We start from the raw sequence: 20409 nt of genomic DNA on the forward strand, positions 1-20409 counted from the left end.
TTTCCAAGTAATGTCGTGTGATATATTTCCAGGTAATGTTGTGTGATATGTTTTCAGGTAATGTTGTGTGATAGGTCTCCAGGTAATGTTGTGTGATATGTTTCCAGGTAATGTTGTGTGATTTGTTTCCAGGTAATGTTGTGTGATATGTTTCCTTTCCAGGTAAAGTCGTGTGATATGTTTCTAGGTAATGTTGTGTGATATGTTTCCAGGTAATGCTGTGTGATATGTTTTCAGGTAAAGTCGTGATGTGTTTCCACGTAATGTTGTGTGATATGTTTCTAGGTAATGCTGTTTGATATGTTTTCAGGTAATGTCATGTGATATGTTTCCAGGTAATGTTTTGTGATAAATTTTCAGGTAATGTTGTGTGATATGTTTCCAGGTAATATTGAGTGATATGTTTCCAGGTAATGTCCTGTGATATGTTTACAGGTAATGTTATGTGATATTTTTTTAGGTAATGTTGTGTGAAATGTTTCCAGGTAATGTCGTGTGATATGTTTCCAGGTAATTTCGTGTGATATGTTTCTAGGTAATGTTGTGTGATATGTTTCGAGTTAATGTCCTGTAATATGTTTACAAGTTATGTCATGTGATATTTTTCCTTTCCAGGTAAATTCGTGTGATATGAATCCAGGTAATGTCGTGTGATATGTTTCCTTTCCAGATTATGTTGTGTGGTATGTATCCAAAGTAATGTTGTGTGATATGTTTCCTGTCCAGGTAATGTCATGTGATTTGTTTCCAGGTAATGACATGTGATCTGTTTCCTTTCCAGGTAATATCGTGTGATATGTTGTCTTTCCAGTTAATGTTGTGTGATATGTTTCCTTTCCAGGTAATGGCGTGTGATATGTTTCCAGGTAATGCTGTGTGACATGTTTTCAGGTAATGTCATGATGTGTTTCCAGGTAATGTGATATGTTTCCAGGTAATGTCGTGTAATATGTCTTCTTTCCAGGTAATGTTGTGTGATATGTTTTCTTTCCAGGTAATGTTGTGTGATATATTTTTTTCCAGGCAATGTTGTGTGATATGTTTCCAGGCAATGTCGTGTGATATGTTTCCAGGTAATATTCATGTGATATGTTTCCAGGTAAAGTCGTGTGATATGTTTCCAGGTAATATCATATGATATGTTTCTAGGTAATGTTGTGTGATATGTTTCCAGGTAATGTCGTGTGATGTGTTTCCAGGTAATGTTGTGTGATATGTTTCCAGGTAATGTCGTGTGATATATTTCCAGGTAATGTTGTGTGGTATGTTTCCAGGCTATGTCATGTGATATGATTCCAGGTAATGTCGTGTGATATGTTTCCAGGTAATGTCGTGTAATATGTTTTCTTTCCAGGAAATGCTGTGTGATATGTTTACTTTACAGGTAATGTTGTGTGATATGTTTCCAGGTAATGTCATGTGATATGTTTCCAGGTAATGTTGTGTGATATGTTTCCAGTAATGTCATGTAATATGTTTCCAGGTAATGTCATGTGAGATGTTTCCAGGTAATGTTGTGTGATATGTTTACAGGTAATGTCGTGTGATATGTTTCAAGGTAATGTTGTGTGATTTGTTTTTAGGTAATGTTTGGTGATATGTTTCCAGGTAATGTTAGGTGATATGTTTCCAGGTAATATCATTTGGTATGTTTCCAGGTAATGTCGTGTGATATGTTTCCAGATAATGTTGGGTGATATGTTTCCAGATAATGCTGGGTGATATGTTTCCAGGTAATGTTGGGTGGTATGTTTCCAGGTAATGTCGTGTGATATGTTTCCAGGTAATGTCGTGTGATATGTTTCCAGATAATGTTGGGTGATATGTTTCCAGATAATGTTGGGTGATATGTTTCCAGATAATGTTGGGTGATATGTTTCCAGATAATTTTGGGTGATATGTTTCCAGGTAATGTCGTGTGATATGTTTTCAGGTAATGTCGTGTGATATGTTTCCAGATAATGTTGTGTGATATGTTTCCATGTAATGTCGTGTGATATGTTTCCAGGTAAAGTCGTGTGATTTGTTTCCAGGTAATGTTGTGTGATATGTTTCCAGGTAATGTCGTGTGATATGTTTCCTGGTAATGTTGTGTGATATGTTTCCAGGTAATGTTGTGTGAAATGCTTCCTGGTTATGTTTTGTGATATGTTTCCAGGTAATGTTGTGTGATATGTTTCCAGGTAATGTTGCGTGATATGTCTCCAGGTAATGTTGTGTGATATGTTTCGAGGTAATGTTGTGTGATATGTTTCCAGGTAATGTTGTGTGATATGTTTCCAGGTAATGTTGTGTGATATGTTTCCAGGTAATGTTGTGTGATATGTTTCCAGGTAATGTCGTGTGATATTTTTCCAGGTAATGTTGTGTGATATGTTTCCAGGTAATGTTGTGTGATATGTTTCCATGTAATGTCGTGTGATATGTTTCGAGGTATTGTTGTGTGATATGTTTCCAGGTAATGTTGTGTGATATGTTTCGAGGTAATGTTGTGTGATATGTTTCCAGGTAATGTTGTGTGATATGTTTCGAGGTATTGTTTTGTGATATGTTTCCAGGTAATGTCGTGTGATATGTTTCGAGGTATTGTTGTGTGATATGTTTCCAGGTAATGTTGTGTGATATGTTTCGAGGTAATGTTGTGTGATATGTTTCCAGGTAATGTTGTGTGATATGTTTCCAGGTAATGTTGTGTGATATGTTTCCAGGTAATGTTGTGTGATATGTTTCCAGGTAATGTTGTGTGATATGTTTCTTTTCCAGGTAATGTCGTGTGATATGTTTCCAGGTAATGTCAATATTTTTTTTGTGTGTGTGTAATAATAATAGTAATAACAACAATAATAATCATCATCATCATCATCATCATCATCATCATCATCATCATAATAATAATAATAATAATAATAAATGATGATAATAATAATAATAATAATAATAATAATAATAATAATAATAATAATAATAATAATAATAATAATAATAATAATAATAATAATAATAATAATAATAATAATAATAATAATAATAATAATAATAATAATAATAATAATAATAATATTAATAATAATAATAATATTAATAATAATAATAATAATAATAATAATAATAATAATAATAATAATAATAATAATAATAATAATAATAATAATAATAATAAATGGTTTAATCATTTGTTGGCAGCCATATGGCTTAAACTACACAAAATACAATAACCTTAATGTGAGGAGTAATGAGGGAAGTGGAACTGAAGATTGCGTTTGACAAAGTTCCACATACAAGACTGCTATGGAAACTAGAAAATAACGGAGGATTGAAAGGGAAAATGAAGAGCTGGATGGAACGCTACCTAAGGGGAAGAGAGATGAGAAAAGTGGTTAAGGACATAACATCGGAATGGAGAACTGTAGAGAGTGGAGTGCCTCAGGGATCGGTTTTGGCAGCAATACTTTCCTTGTATATATTAATGACGTGCCAGAGGGAGTAAATAGTTATATGAGCCTGTTTGCAGACGATGTAAAGCTGCTAAGACATATAAGAAACAGTAAAGACTGTGAAATCCTGCAAGGAGATCTAAACAATATTTGAAAGTGGAGTATGGAATGGGAGATGAAATTCAATGCGAAGAAATGTTATGTTATGGAAATGGGAAAAAGTGAAGGAAGACCAAAATGGACATATAAAATGGGAGATGGTGAAACATTAAAGAAAGTACACGAAGAGAGAGATCTGGGAGTAATAATGCAAGATAACAAACAGCCAGAGAGTCATGTTAATCGGATATTCGGTGATACGTATAACATGGTGAGAAATATAGGAATAGCATTCCAATACATGGATAAGGATATGATGAAAAATTAATTACCACTATGATCAGACCAAAGATGGAATATGCGGAGGCAGTGTGGTCTCCCCATAAGAAGAAACACAAAGAAACTAGAAAGAATACAAAGGATGGCAACAAAAATGGTTCAAGAGCTGGAGGGATTGACATACGAGGAAAGACTAAGGGAAATGGACTTACCAACACTAAAACAAAGAAAAGAAAAGGGAGACCTAATACAAATCTACAAATTATTGAGCAAAATGGAAGAAGTAGACAACGAGGAGTTACTACTAAAAGAAGAAATTACCACTAGGAACACAGGAGGACATAGTAAAAAATTGAGGAAGGGAAGATGCCTGAGACACAAAAAAATATAGCTTCTCGCAAAGAAATATACGTAGAGGTTTGGAACAGACTAAGTGAGGATGTAGTATCGGCGAGAAGTGTGCAAAGGTTTAAGGAAAAGTTGGATAAATGTAGATACGGAGACGGGACCACACGAGCGTAAAGCCCAGGCCCTGTAAAACTACAACTAGGTAAAACTAGGTAAAACTAGGTAAACACACACACACACACACACACTCACCGGGTCAAACTCTGATATAGTGAGGAAGAGGCATTGCACGGTACACTCCAGCTCGGGGAACCACTGTGTGACGCTGTGGCTCCGCTCGGTTGAGGTGGTGAGGCGGTACATGAGCTCCACAATGCTGGCCTGGGTGTCATAGTCCCCAGCCTCCTTCAGCAGCCCCGGCAGATGTGTGCTGGGGAGGCAGGCGTGGGGTGAGCGGTGTGGGGCGTAATCAATTATTTGTGAATGATTACTTCTATTACTATCTCAAAAAAATATTGTGGTCGATTATTTTTTCAGTAATCGAATCCTTGAAACGACTACTTTACTAAGCTTACTTTTTACTTTACTAAGCTTTTGAACGATGAACAGGTTTCTTAATTAGAATAATTCTAAATCAGAGAAAGAAGTAGCTAATGAAAAAAGAGCCTGACATTGAAAATTGAGAAACAGCAATACCAAAGGGGCTCCCGGGGCGGCACGAACTTGTACGGGCACTGCAGAAATGGCAGTGGGTACTGGGTTGGCACAGTAGGAAGGGGCAGTGGAAACAAACCCATAATCTTAAATTCTAGTATCGTAAAGGTATTTAATGGGGAAAATAAGTACTAAATATAAACAGTCATACCTGGGTTCACGAGTGCCTTAGTTAACATGTGTTTGGCTTTACAAGCAAAAAAAGATCACAAAAAATGCCTTGGTTTACGAGTGGTGACTTAGTATACGAGCTTCATGTTTGTCCTTTTTTTTATGTCGCCACCTCAAGGGTGGGGACATGGACTATATGGAGGCCGTCAGGGTCGAGCACGTACGTCCCTCCGAGGAGGGACCACAGGCCCTTGCCGGGTGGCGGCTGATGAAGGGGAGGGGAGGATGCTGACAGACCAACTCTATCGGCTGTTGTAGCCTAGCCGACCAAGTCGGTCTTTCGACGATGACTGGCGTGTTTTTTTGTACAAGTCGAAAACGTGAGCGAGGGTTCCCTGTGTTCGCCGCAAGATGAGAGTGCTCAAGGTGGAAAACAATGGGAATAGAGTCTCAGTTAGGGCTGCCACCTTGTGCTAAAAAAAAAAAGGAACGCAACATCCCATCCTCCAATACAGAACGAATCCATATTTTAAGGAACGGATGGCAACACTAAAATAGCCTGCCATGACTGACAGCCGCTGCTGGTGAAGGCAGGAAGAAGGGGGAAGTGACGTTATGACACGTATTTTACACGTATTTCAGGATAACCCTTGACAAACATAATTTTATGGACTGGTTTCGTGGTTCACCAAAAAATGGACCAACTACAGTTTTAAAATACTGAACTTTACCTGCTTAAGGGGGCCGGCAGGGCGAAAAACGAAGAAAATCGGTCAAAATGAAAAACTGAGAAACAAATTCTTCAGATGCGTATGTCTTTTGAGAATCTAATTATGAAGTTTTTCATTAAAATTCGCATTCCTTTTTCTCTTATGTGCATATAATGGACCCCCCCCAACACACATCAAACTGCATATTATGATATGTACTAGGTATGTAATACATCGATTATTACATTTATTTTTGAGACACATGTTACCCTGTTAGTGACATCTGGCATTTATCCTTCTCTATACCCCGGCTCACACACACATACAGCCTCAGGGCCCATCTGAGCTTATCAGAGTGTGGGGCTGCGCTGCTTTGCCCTCCTGTTACACTCCCCAGGCCCCTGCCTAGCGTCGCGCTTCCGGGCTGTTCCTGGCACTCCTGGGAATGGGACGGCGATCTTAAAAGTATACGCATCTTGTAGAAGCAAGACAGAACATAAAACATGATAAAAAGACGGCAGAGGTCACAGTCGAAGACATAGGTTTAGCAAGTGCCGCACCCAGACCACACTCACCACTCTTGCCGCCTCCTGCCTCTGGCTCTCCTGGCCCGTCGACCTCACGCACCACTCCTGCTGCACAAACAACGCCCACAACACCTCGCTATGACCTACGAAGAACAATACTGAAAGAAGATCCAAAAAAACTAGACTCAAGTGAAGAAGAATGTATAGTAATAAGCAGTTACTCAACTTCTACTTCATTACTCAACTTCTTTTAATAGAAGACCCACCCTTCAGGAACTTAACGACTCAAGGCTGGAGGCTGCAGAACGCTTAGCCTCAGACCTTACTATTATTTCCGATTGGGGCAAGAAGAACCTGGTGTCCTTCAACGCCTCAAAAACACAGTTTCTCCACCTATCCACTCGACACAATCTTCCAAACAACTATCCCCTATTCTTTGACAACACCCAGCTATCACCTTCCTCAACACTAAACATCCTCGGTCTATCCTTAACTCAAAATCTCAACTGGAAACTTCATATCTCATCTCTTACTAAATCAGCTTCCTCGAGGCTGGGCGTTCTGTACCGTCTCCGCCAGTTCTTCTCCCCTGCACAGTTGCTGTCCATATACAGGGGCCTTGTCCGCCCTCGTATGGAGTATGCATCTCATGTGTGGGGGGGCTCCACTCACACAGCTCTTCTGGACAGAGTGGAGGCTAAGGCTCTTCGTCTCATCAGCTCTCCTCCTTATACTGATAGTCTTCTACCTCTTAAATTCCGCCGCAGTGTTGCCTCTCTTTCTATCTTCTATCGATATTTCCACGCTGACTGCTCTTCTGAACTTGCTAACTGCATGCCTCCCCCCCTCCCGCGGCCCCGCTGCACTCGACTTTCTACTCATACTCATCCCTATACTGTCCAAACCCCTTATGCAAGAATTAACCAGCATCTTCACTCTTTCATCCCTCACGCTGGTAAACTCTGGAACAATCTTCCTTCATCTGTATTTCCTCCTGCATACGACTTGAACTCTTTCAAGAGGAGGGTATCAGGACACCTCTCCTCCCGTATTTGATCTTCCTTTCGGCCACCTCTTTTGTTTCTTTTTTAGGAGCAGCGAGTAGCAGGCTTTTTTTTATTATTGTTTTCTTTTTTTGTGTGCCCTTGAGCTGCCTCCTTTGTTGTAATAAAAATAAAAATAAAAGTAATAAGCGGTGGCTGAGTGGTTAGCGTGCCGGCGCCGCGTCTGAGAGATCCAGGAGGGATGCGGGTTCGAATCCTGGCTGCCACACAGCTGAGATTTTTCAGTCACCGCCGAGTGGCCTAAGACTACCCACATGCTGCCCTGAAGACCATCTATCCGGACTCTAGATTACCTCTCCAAAGAGAGGCTCAAAGATGAGCTCCGGGGGGCAGTATGAGCCAAAACAAGATGGCGCCACTATAAACACTCGCCTGCGCCACAATGGGCTGGGCCGACCATCAGGCCCCCACCAGTAAAAAAGCCTAACGGGGCAATAGGCCGCGACGTAAAAAAAAAAAAGAAAAAAAAGAAACGACAGAGAAATATTGTGTGGCGACGACTACGATGTTCAGTTTTCAGCAGATGGCTTCGAGACTGTCACCGACCTACACTGTGAGGCTGTAATGAAAAGATCACCTCAACACCTGCACTATGTAAATCATCTGCACAACTACGTTCACCACCCTACAGAAGAAATGTCGCCGCAGTACACGAGTCAGTCGTAGAAGATTTTGGATATGCGGGCACACGAAGAATACAAGGGTTATATGGCATGCCTGTAACGGGAAATAATAAATATTACAGGCATCTGAAGTATCTTTATCAAGAAATGTATTTTTTTTCACTGTGAAGCAGAAGAAAGTATGTGAGGCTATCCGCCGGCACTACATGCAACACCTGGGACACTGTTGCTGATGAAGATGGAAGACTCACCATCAACATTTCCTACAATGGCTCGTGGATGAAGAGAGGGCATACTTCACAGGTTAGCATGGGAGTCATCAGTGAAGTTTGCACTTGCTTTGTCGTTGATATTGAGGTGCAGAACAAGTTTTGCCAAATGTGCAGCATCAAAGAGGGACAACTGAAAGATGGAAAAATTTCTGAAGAAGAATTCAATGTCTGGAGGACCCTGCACGATGAAGAATGCATCAAGAACTATGAGGGATCTTCAGCAGCCATGGAAAAAGCAGCAGCACTGAAGATGTTTGCAAGATCAGAGTCCCTGGGCTTCAGATACAGAAATATGGTTAGTGATGGTGATGCAAGCACCTTCCTTGCCATTTACAACATCAACAATGGACGTGAGCCCAACGAAGAACTCAGTCACAAAATTGGAATGTATAAATCACGTTCAGAAGAGGATGGGAACACGACTGAGGAAGCTGAGAGACGAAGACAGTGGAGACTGTAATGAAGACTGGAAAAAGGAGGAGACTGAGTACCCTGGGTGGAAAGAACAAACTGTCTGACACCACCATTGCTACCCTGACATCATACTACGGAAAAGAAATAAGAAACAATATAAATAAACCATTTGTGGAAATGCAGAAAGCAGTCATGGCCACATTCCATCACGTGTTCAGCACCAAGACACGTCCACGCCATGGACTTTGCCAGCAGGGAGAACACTCATGGTGCTGCTCCAAGCTGCACTCACAAAAGGAGAAGAAAGATCAAATTCAAAAGGTCATCTTTAGTAATAGATCTTGATGCAGAAAGTGAGAAAAAGGTCAGACAAGTTTATGAGTCCCTGGCAACTAAAGATCTACTGGAGCAATGCGTTCAGGGGCTCACTCAGAACGCAAATGAAAGCTTCCATTCAAAGATCTGGCGGTGTCTGAAAGTCAAGTTTGCTGGAGCATCAAAGTCCAATTTGTTTCTCAAATCACCATCCTTCACTATAATTTTGGATACAACAAAGTAAATTTCTTGCAACATCTTGGAATAAAATCAACAGCCCTCAACTGCTCACTCAAAATTCAAGAAAAAGATACTAAAAGGAAAAGCATGACGAAGAAGAGATCCCAGAACATCAAAGATAAGAGGAAGGAGGTGACATATGCTCCACGAGCATTCTGGAACAAACTTGGCAACAGTGAGTAGCTTGGCAGCTGTGACACCCCTCCTTTGTGAGCTAATACCCCGCCTCAAGCTGAGGCAGGGGGGAGGGGAACCAGGAGCCTTACAGACAGAATATTTTATGCCTGGACATCAAAATATATGACTGAGCATGAAGATATATTTTTTTTATGTATCATTACAAATAAATGAAAGGATAAATGCCATGATATCACTTCGCTATGTTTGAATGTTACGCATTCAAAACTTTACCTGGCCATATCTCAAAATGTAAGTTATATACCATTGCATTTCAATTTCTCCATCATTTTTCAACCGATTTCAATGAAACCAACACCAAAACCATGCCTAGACTTGTAAGAATCAAACTATAGTGAGTTTTTTTTTCTCATATATGAAGTGAGTGAGTTATGGTGTATTTATGTCTGAATTTTTTAGGGGGAAATTATGAGCATGAAAGTTTGAAAATTCATATTCCGCAAACTAATGATTATTAATACGTACAATATTTCACTATATTTTCATTAGCCTAAACATGGTTCTTGTACTTTAGTAATTGTTCCCATGTAGAGCAATTATCATAGCAGAAATAGCCTTTTAAAAAAAAAACTTCAAATTTTCCAAAAAATAGTCATTGGTAAAAAATGGAAAGGTGATATTGTTTTTTGGGGCTTAATCTAATGCGTATGGTGTCCTTTGTGTCTGGTATACAAATCATGACAATAAACCCATTGAATAAAGAAAAAGGGTAAAAACCGGCAGCTCCCCTTAACCATTCAGACAAATACGGAACAAATGGCATTCCGTATTTTATAAAAAGGGTGGCAAGTTGGCAACCCTAGTCTCAGTCCGTGTTGGGAACTAGTAGAGATAGCACCCGTGCGCTCGTGTCTGATTGCATTTGTGCTTTGGTGTGCGATCTTTGTGTTTTCATCAGTACAGTTTGCGTTCATTGTGCTTTAACAATGTACCCCACAAAGATGGTTAAAGGGGATGGTGCTGCAAAGAAGAAAACAGGAACGGTGGATACTATGCTCATAATAGGAACGGGGGGCGAGACTCGGCAGCTCGTATGCCCTCCTGGGCCCGTATCCTCGACAACTATTAATACTAAACTTGGTATTAACTTTCGACTTTGGTATTAACTTCACTCTCAAAGTGTATCCTCAACAACTATTAGCCTAATACCTACTCTTAACTTTGGTATTAACTTGGGAGTGCTGGCGAGGACTTCTAAACACTTAATAGTAAAGTTAATAGTGAAACCCAGACCCAGACCCATATCAACATGGCCCCCGGACTTCCTCGTCCAGCCCGCCTCCGCAATTTAGAGTTTGATAGGGCGCTTTGGAACTGTATAACGATGGTGAACTTGTCAAGACATACATATTAGACCGTGCAGGAATGGAGTATGTGACTGATTTGGTGAGAAGAGAGCTACAAGATCCAGTTCAAAGGGAGCATTCCCGCACCCCGGGGTTGAAAGTGATTTTGATTTAAAGGTACTTGGCTACAGGAAAAATGCTGCAGTGTTCAAGTGATGAGTTAGGGGGTAAGCCAGAGTAGTGTAAGCAGGGTGATTGTGGAAACTCTGGCCGCCCTCAGTGACCCGTAGGTAGTCGGGAGGTTTATCCAGTCTCCCCTTGATTGGGTGGAGATCCGTGTAAAGCAAGCAGAATTCTACCAACTTGCCGGTGTTGTGGGAGTGATAGACTGCACCCATGTGAAAATAATGGCACCAAAGGAAAACGATGTAGTTTATGTCAACAGAAAAAAAATAAACATAGCTTGAACATACAATTAGTGTTTGATGCCTTTGTTATTGATTAAAATGTGAAATATTCGAGTTAAGGAAAACAAAACATGGGAAAAAAACTTTTATTTGTAGCAGAAAGGTACACATGCAAATGAAAAAGATGACATTAAAATTGCATTAAAATGTCATTTAGAATATGATTTATAATTATTGCTGCCGGTTATTCATAATGAGATAATGGTGGTAAGAAAGCTTGTTAGAGACGTCTGCCAGTGTGAGGGAGGAGGAACGAAAGGTCGAGGTGACCACATCGCGAACATCATGACTTATGAGTGAAGTAAAACGAGGTTACTTGGTTTCTGTTTACAAAGTTCCAAGTGGAAAAACAACTTTATTGTGAATTCAGTGTATACTTTTCTGGAGTATTGTGTTTACTGAGTGAATTGGTGACCAATCTGTTGCTATTTGTGTCTTGCTTGAAGATATTCATCATTGGATTCAAAGCTATGGTATTAATGTGCAATAGTCATCATAACAAAATACGTAGTAATTAATTATATATGTCAACCTATTTATTTTCATGAGATCATGGTATGACCACTGAAAAACATTGCATTTTATCTTGGCTCCATTACAAATTCAGTATATAATTACTCTATTAGTGGAATCTAGTTTTCAGCATCTTTTATTATTATGCCAATATTCTAAGCACTCAGCTTGCAAACATGCTTAGGTTTATGTTGTCAGTTTGGGTCGGACTTATGTGAACACTTTACCAAGTGACCTAAGATTACTCAATGCTCGCAAAGCTATGGTATTAACGTGCAATGGTCATCATACCAAAATACGTAGTAATTAATTATATATGTCAACCTAATTATTTTCATGAGATCATGGTATGACCGCTGAAAACATAGCTTTTTTATCTTAGCTCCATTACAAATTCAGTATATAATTATTCATATATTCAATAAAGTAGTGGAATCCAGTTTTCAGCATCTTTTATTATTATGCCAATATTCTAAACACTCAGCTTGCAAACACGCTTAAGTTTATGTTGTCAGCTTGGGTCGGACTTAGGTGAACACTTTACCAAGTGACCTAAGATTACTCAATGCTACCCTATAGGTATACTACATCTTTGATTGTGAGTTCATCAGAGAGCACTGGAGAGCAGCATGAGTCTAATTAGGTGCTAATGAATATCCTGCCTGCATCACAGACTACATAAAATGCAAATATGATCAGTGCCTAAAGGTGTAATAAGCTAATGATGGTAAATATATATATATATATATATATATATATATATATATATATATATATATATATATATATATATATATATATATATATATATATATATATATATATATATATATATATATATATAAAACTGTCTGCCCTAATGTCCCTCCCACTTTTGAAGGCCAAATGACGCCCCTGATTGTAACAAAGCATCTTGTAACACCCATGACTGGGTGCCGGTGCAAATCTCCTCATTTAACACCGAGAAATTAATCTAGGCTCTAGGGAACTCGGAAAAATCCAAGTTAGAGAGTGCTGGCTGTGGAGATTGAACCAGTGACCTTCGACATACAAAGCCATGTCTGTCAGTCGAGCCAATAAAGGTAAAGGTAAAGTTGGGGCATACGCTATAGCAGCGCGTGGCCTCGGTGCTCATCTCCGTAACATTGGGCCTTGAGCCTGTGGTGAGAGGGAGCCCATTACCCCGGGACACAGGGCCAGTGTGACATCCGGGCTACCACAGTTTCCCCAGGTAGTCATTTATCGACCAGCCCGAGAGGGAGGATGATCAGCTGGGTGAGCTGCACGCCGACTGCCCAGGCCGGGATTTGAACCCGGGCCCGCGTAGAAGCCAGGCATGCTGACCACTAGACCACGGAGGCGTATTGGAGCCCAATCTCAAGTGAACCCACTCACAATGGCACACAATTTTTTTCCGGTAAATTTTGTGCTTTGAATGAATTGCTAATCATTTCTGTCGAAAAACAGCACAAATTATTTTTCACCCTTCCACCCTAACCTCCTCAGTAATAAAAAAAAGTGACAAAATCATAGCCTTGAGGCAGTAATATTCAGCCCCACCATCAAAAATTATACTGCTGCCCTATGAAAGGCATCTCTTAACTCCGATGAAGTAGGTGGTTACTGGTGGAGCAGCTTCATTGTCATCCCTTGCAGTGGCAGGTGTCATTGGGCCAGCAGATGATGAAGCAGTGGCTGGTGTCATAGGGCCAGCAGATGATGAAACAGTGGCTGGTGTCATAGGGCCAGCAGATATTGAAGCAGTGGCTGTTGCCGGAGCAGCTAATGGTATCTTTTCCACAAGTAATGAACAATGTGCTGGGATGGTCTCTAGCAATACTGATAAAGTGTGTATCTACAAAGAATATGAATTTAAGGGTAATTAATAAATTGTTTTAATAAGAATATAAAAGTTTTTGCCAAAAACATACAGGCCAGTCAATATTTCACTGCTGCTTGACTGTTGCTGCTGTCCTATCCCTAGTACATCATGTCAATGCTGAATGGCTCTGGTACCCCTTCAAATACATGAGACGAGCAGCCTATGATGTCATACACCAGTTTATCTACCACAGTTAATGTCATAGTTATATAGGCAGGCGCCTGCGTATCTGTGGTGCCACACGTGTGGGGCACTCAGGTGCTGGGGGAAATGTCATTGTTATGAAGGGGCAGGGGTAAACCAGTGTATGCTGTGAGGCCTTGGTGTGGAAGTTCCCTGCCTGAACTGTGCAGCTAGTCCCCCATACAGTGAGGGCCTTTTTACTCCCTCAGGGGCTGTGCAGCTGAGAGAGTGGTGTACATGAGTTTGAGTGTGTGAGTAAGTGTGTGCCTGTCTTGGCTAAAACCCTTCACTGGGGAAAGACAACCAAGGTATTTAGATAGATTGATAGTCATTGACAGATGAACATTAAAAAAAATTCTATATCAAATATGCAGTTCACTGCTATGAACTTATTAACTTTAAGCTGAAATAAAGGCATTGTGGCCAGTATAGCTGCATTCTGTGAGCACATAAAAAACTAACTAATATATGTTTTACATTTAAAGACATAACAACTAAAAAAAATTACCAGTCTGCTGCTGCTCATTCTTGCACTTGGCAATGCAAGGCTTTGATTTTTGTTGTACGTTGTACCAACGCCTCTCACAGTCATCCTGCGTACGGGGTCCACTCCCAGGGAAGGCACTGTCAGGGTATAAATGTGAAGCAAGTTTCTTAATCGTTTCACTATGGCATGCTTTTTATTTCTCATACCTTCTCCAATAACATTTAATACATGCTGTGATGGAAAGCTAAATCAGTACCAATATTTTATTTACATGCATCATAAGACATTAACTTTTAAGTTATAGTTGTTATGAACATGGCCATAAATACTACTTTTCATTACCTACTTTTCTAAAATGCTTTTCTCTAAGTAGGAGGATATTACACAATACAGCTATACAAAAAAATTCAAAGCATTAATCTTAATTCCATTCTTTTGAGTACTTCTAACCTAACATTATATCACCAGAAACTGTTTGACCAATGCTATCAAAATAATACAGTCTTAACATAAAATATTTGTAAAAGTGTTGAGAGCCTGGCATGCCCAACCCACCCACCCCCCAAAAAAAATCTAAATAAGGAATAAATAAAATAACAGGTAAATATGACTTGACTCTCTTATACTAACCCCCTTTCCACCCTAACAAACTTGGGGACCTACCATGTTAAGTTAGGGCGTGTTTGGTAGGACATGTTTAGCAGGAGTTGGTTTAGTTATGTTAGATTGTTGAGGGAGTGGGGGTTGCAGCAGAAATGGTCATGATGATGCTATTCACATGGAGCAGCAGGAAAAAGTATGTCCTGTTTGGAAACTCTGTGGTTGTGTTTGTATACAAAAATACCCATTTGACGAGGTTAGGTTAGTTTGCAAGTTACTTGAATCATGGATATGTGAATATGTAACAAAAAAAATAAAAGCGTTAACCTTAATTTCATTATCTTGAGTACATTCCAATCTAACATTATATCACCATAATCTGTTTGGCCAATGCTATAAATATATTATTTTAATCTTACTTTACCGTTCTCACGAAACCTACCTATTCCCATATAGTCTTGACATAAAGTACTTGTAAAAGTGTCCATAGTCTGGCATGCCTAGCATCCCCCCCCAATAAAAATAAATAATAAACAAATAAAAATAAATAAAGAATAAAAAAGGGCAAATATGCCTTAACTATCTATACCAACCCCCTCTTCCCCCCCAACAAACTTGGCATGTTAAGTTAGGATGTGTTCGGTAGGACGGGGCAGGTTTGGCACTTGGGGACCTACCATGTTAGGTTAGGATGTGTCAGGTAGGACAGGTTTAGCAGGAGTTGGTTTAGTTATGTTAGATTGTTGAGGGAGTGGGGGTTGCAGCAGAAATGGTCATGATGATGCTATTCACGTGAAGCAGTAGGAAAAAGTATGTTCTGTTTGGAAACTCTATGGTTGTGTTTGTATACAAAAATACCCATTTGACGAGGTTAGGTTAGTTTGCAAGTTACTTGAATCATGAATATGTGAATATGTAACAAAAAAATAAAAGCATTAACCTTAATTTCATTATCTTGAGTACATTCCAATCTAACATTATATCACCATAATCTGTTTGACCAATGCTATAAATATACTATTTTAATCTTACTTTACCATTCTCACAAAACCTACCCATTCCCATATAGTCTCGACATAAAGTACTTGTAAAAGTGTCCATAGTCTGGCATGCCTAGCATCCCCCCCCCCCCCCAATAAAAAAAAGAATAAACAAATAAAAATAAATAAAGAATGAAAACAGGGCAAATATGCCATAACTATCTATACCAACCCCCTCTTCCCCCCCAACAAACTTGGCATGTTAAGTTAGGATGTGTTCGGTAGGACAGGGCAGGTTTGGCATGGTTAGGTTTAGTTATGTTAGGTTGTTGAGGGAGAGGGGGTTGTGGCAGAAATGGTCATACTGAAACTATTCAGATACAGAATGAAAAGGTATGTTCTGTTTGGAAGGTCAGTGGTTGTGTTATTATGCAAAAAATACCCAATTGATTAGGTTAGGTTAGTTTGTAAGTTGATTGAACCATGAATATGTGATTACTAACCTTGTTACAGCTTCTGCCACTTCAGTCCACGCTCTCTTCTTATCCTCAGGGGTGATACTCTTCCCATAACACCCTCTGATTATACGTATTATTTTTTCTTGAATTTGATGTAAGAAGACCGTTTCATCTGGCGACCAATTAAACTTACTCCTTTTCTGCGCTGGTTCTCCGGCCCGTAGATCATTGGGGCAGATGACGTGGTTATGGTGCGGTAATTTCAGCAGAGCAGGAGGGGAGATACGGGTATTGACGAGTGACGGAGTAAAAACAGCCTTGGAGGCTGCTTCTATCTGCCACAAAACTCAGTATTTTCTTGTGTTTGCCATTTATTATGTTTCTGTTGTACATTTATACATCTTTTCTTTATTTTTCTTTTGAAATATATACTTAATTCATGTCGGATGTTTACGTTTTGCACGGAGGCGTCCTTAGCAACGAGCCCGCCATAAAGAAGAAGAAGAAGAAGATAATAGTAGCCAGGATTTGCTAATACCTACACTCAAAGTTGACGAGGATAGCTTTTACTCTTAATAATTTGAAACTATTAACTTTGATAGTAACTTTAAGAGTAAAAGTTAATAGCTCTCGAGGATACGGGCCCTGGACGTGACTGACACCCGTTCACCCTCCATCTCGGACGATACATTGGGTTAGCTTCACGTTAATGGTCGAACGGAGTTCCGGTGCCTCGAGAATAGGGATACTGCGGCTGCTAAACCCTGGTGCGAAGCCTACACCTCGAGTGTAGTTAGCAGTTGCGGGAGTCTCCATAACAACCGATACCGATGTATCGGTATCGGTGGTATCGGTATCGGCTGATTTTCTGCCGATACTACCGATACCTGAAGGAGTTTTGTACGTCGCTTGTCACTCGTTACAAATAATTTTGTTCAATAGAAATTGAATTTTCTAAATTATTGAAAAAGTATTAGAAAAGTGTAATTATCTAGTATCATGATACTTCATAGTTTGGAATTTCCCGCGATTTAATTCTCATCACTTTAAACGATAAGATTCATATTACTTTGAATGCAAATATATAATACTTAGTATACAGTATAACCTTTGGTACCACGGACGCGTACAATACAGGTTTAGTAGCTTCGGCGCGGGATTGGCGGGGCCCTTTCACTCGCCTCATTTGCCTGCCTCAGTCAGTCAGACGGTCGCCCCGCAACGGGGAACGCTGCCAGGGTCTGGGGATTTCTTCACAGTCTAAATGTACGGCAATTAAGTTAAAGCTAAGTAGCTGAGTCAACTAGACCTCACGAGGCGCCTCCTCCCTCGCTTTCTTCCCTTCATGGTATTAGTGAACTGAATGTTTTGGTCTTAGTTTGATTTTCAAGTCAGGTATCGTTAATTCACGCGGGATTAACGTCATGTCGTAATCCGCATTATGTGCAATGAGAGTGAGCTGCAATTTGTGATTTTTCATTTGAAGGTTGCATCTATTACAATAAGCTTCAATGTAATTGTTTCCTGATTTTTCATGGTCATGATGTTTTACTCCTTTACCTTTTAAAACCCGTATTTACAGAGAAGACAGAGAGTTTGTTCATTGTGACGTGCCGTATCTTCATCGGTCATATTGATTTTATTGTAGCCTTTAGAAAATTTTAACTTCTTCCAGGAGTGTGGGCTCAGCTAATGTAAGTTCGTTCTATATTCAGAACAGTGTGAGTTCAGCTAATGTAAGTTCGTTCTATATTCAAAACAGTGTGAGTTCAGCTAATGTAAGTTCGTTCTATATTCAAAACAGTGTGAGTTCAGCTAATGTAAGTTCGTTCTATATTCAAAACAGTGAGTTCAGCTAATGTAAGACCGTTCTATATACAAAACAGTGTGAGTTTAGCTAATGTAAGTTCGTTCTATATGCAAAACAGTGTGAGTTCAGCTAATGTAAGACCGTTCTATATACAAAACAGTGTGAGTTTAGCTAATGTAAGTTCGTTCTATATACAAAACAGTGTGAGTTCAGCTAATGTAAGATCGTTTATATACAAAACAGTGTGAGCTCAGCTAATGTAAGTTCTTTCTATATACAAAACAGTGCGGGTTCAGCTAATGTAAGTTCGTTCTATATACAAAACAGTGTGAGTTTAGCTAATGTAAGTTCGTTCTATATACAAAACAGTGTGAGTTCAGCTAATGTAAGTTCGTTCTATATACAAAACAGTGTGAGCTTAGCTAATGTAAGTTCGTTCTATATACAAAACAGTGTGAGTTCAGCTAATGTAAGTTCGTTCTATATTCAAAACAGTGTGAGTTCAGCTAATGTAAGTTCGTTCTATATACAAAACAGTGTGAGTTTAGCTAATGTAAGTTCGTTCTATATGCAAAACAGTGTGAGTTCAGCTAATGTAAGACCGTTCTATATACAAAACAGTGTGAGTTCAGCTAATGTAAGTTCGTTCTATATACAAAACAGTGTGAGTTCAGCTAATGTAAGTTCGTTCTATATACAAAACAGTGTGAGTTCAGCTAATGTAAGTTCGTTCTATATACAAAACAGTGTGAGTTCAGCTAATGTAAGTTCTTTCTATATACAAAACAGTGTGGGTTCAACTAAAATGGTTTACAGCATTACTTCCACAATAGGATCCGCTTTCTACTGTTTCTCCGTTTCTATTAACTATAATGTAAGCATACGCTATGGCAAAGTGATGTCTCTTTACAACCATTCGAAGAAGGCTTTACGAGAATACTAAATGAGAGAATGCTAAATAAGATGGCTCATATGCTTTAGCATGATTAATAAATTTCACAGTATATCCCGCAGGTGGGAATCTTAGTCTTGTGATCATCATTGGGTGCTCAGCAAGCGTTGTCTTGTTCTCACAGGCACACAAATTTCCATGCAGTTTTTACATGCTGCATGGCTCTTTTTCATTTCCCGCCGCTTCATTTCTTTAAGCAGTTAATTAGAACACCAACGAGGGAAGAAAATATTTTGGATTTGTTGTTAACTAATAAAGATGACATAATAAACAACATTGAGGTTGGGGGTTCATTAGGGAACAGTGATCATAAGGAAATTAGATTTAATATTAAATGGGAGGATAGAGTCAGCAGAAACAACACTTAATACCTGACTTAAGGGGAGCGTCTGCCATGTTCTAAGATATTATCAGAGGATCACCATTTTCTCACAGGTGATGTGTACCTTGAGTAGGAACATCATGTACAGTTTTGGTGAAGATTTGTTGAAAAAAATTTTTTATGAATTTGTTTTCAAAAATTTCAAAATTTTGAAATTGAAAAAAAGCATATTTAGAGTTTAGATAGCTCAAAAATAAAAACACCACTGGAACGGGCATACAAAATAAGTGTATTCCTAGAGATTACTTTTCCTTTTTTTTTTTGTTGTTGTTTTTGTTTTTGTTTCTTCAAAGTTTAAAATTAGAAAATTTATATAAAAATTTTGATGATGTTTATCCAGATTCTGATCACTAGCATTTATAGCCAATTTTTTTCTCTTTCCAACGCTATCTTTATGTTTGTGCTAGGTCCATAAATAACTTAGAAATATCAAATAAATGCGCGTGTGACCCTGTTTTGAGAAAACGAAGGAAAACTAAATTTATCGATCGCCCATCGATTCTGCTCTCCGATGACAATGTATTGGTAATGAATGTCAATGTAACTCTAACCCTGTGTAAAAAAATATCCTCTATTGCAAAAATTACGGACATAAAAGCACTGATTCATGTATGCATATTTTGGCGCGTAAAGCGCTCTGTATGGCAACACTACCAGATATTTAAAGGGCCGCCAGACCGCGCGAGGATTTAAATTTTAAAAAACTAACCTCGCCACGTGACACCCCATTGTATCCCTGGTATGATGAGCCCATAAAGTGAATTTCGAGGAATTAAAAATATTCATCAAAAATACCCCCCCAGACGCTCCCCTTCAGGAAGGCGGACTTCGAGGGTTTAAGAAAGCGGCTGCAAAGGCTTAAGAGAGTAAGATCAGAAGTAGCTGAGAGCTTAAACCATAGGGTTCGTTATGTTGGGAGTATAGAACGTGTAAGAGTTCCTTTTTCCTGGAGTTCACCATTGGAAAACGCGTTCACCAGGGAGGCTCTCCAACAATGTTTGAGCGAAACTGTAGGGATTCAGGAGTATTTATACCCAAATCAACAAGAAGATATCCATAAG

The 20409-nt window shown here is 39.3% G+C and overlaps 1 long non-coding RNA gene across 1 annotated transcript; it reads right to left on the reverse strand.

The window, feature by feature from the left end:
• Positions 1–13222: 13222 nt before the first annotated feature.
• Positions 13223–20322, reverse strand: LOC127001112 (uncharacterized). The gene is made up of 3 exons (XR_007754725.1): positions 16250–20322; positions 14188–14303; positions 13223–13469 (listed from the first exon to the last, which is right to left on the reverse strand). It is a non-coding gene; the product is annotated as an uncharacterized LOC127001112 (long non-coding RNA).
• Positions 20323–20409: the final 87 nt, after the last annotated feature.

This window comes from Eriocheir sinensis, chromosome 20, assembly GCF_024679095.1.
Source record: "Eriocheir sinensis breed Jianghai 21 chromosome 20, ASM2467909v1, whole genome shotgun sequence".
NCBI classification, from domain to species: Eukaryota; Metazoa; Arthropoda; class Malacostraca; order Decapoda; family Varunidae; genus Eriocheir; species Eriocheir sinensis.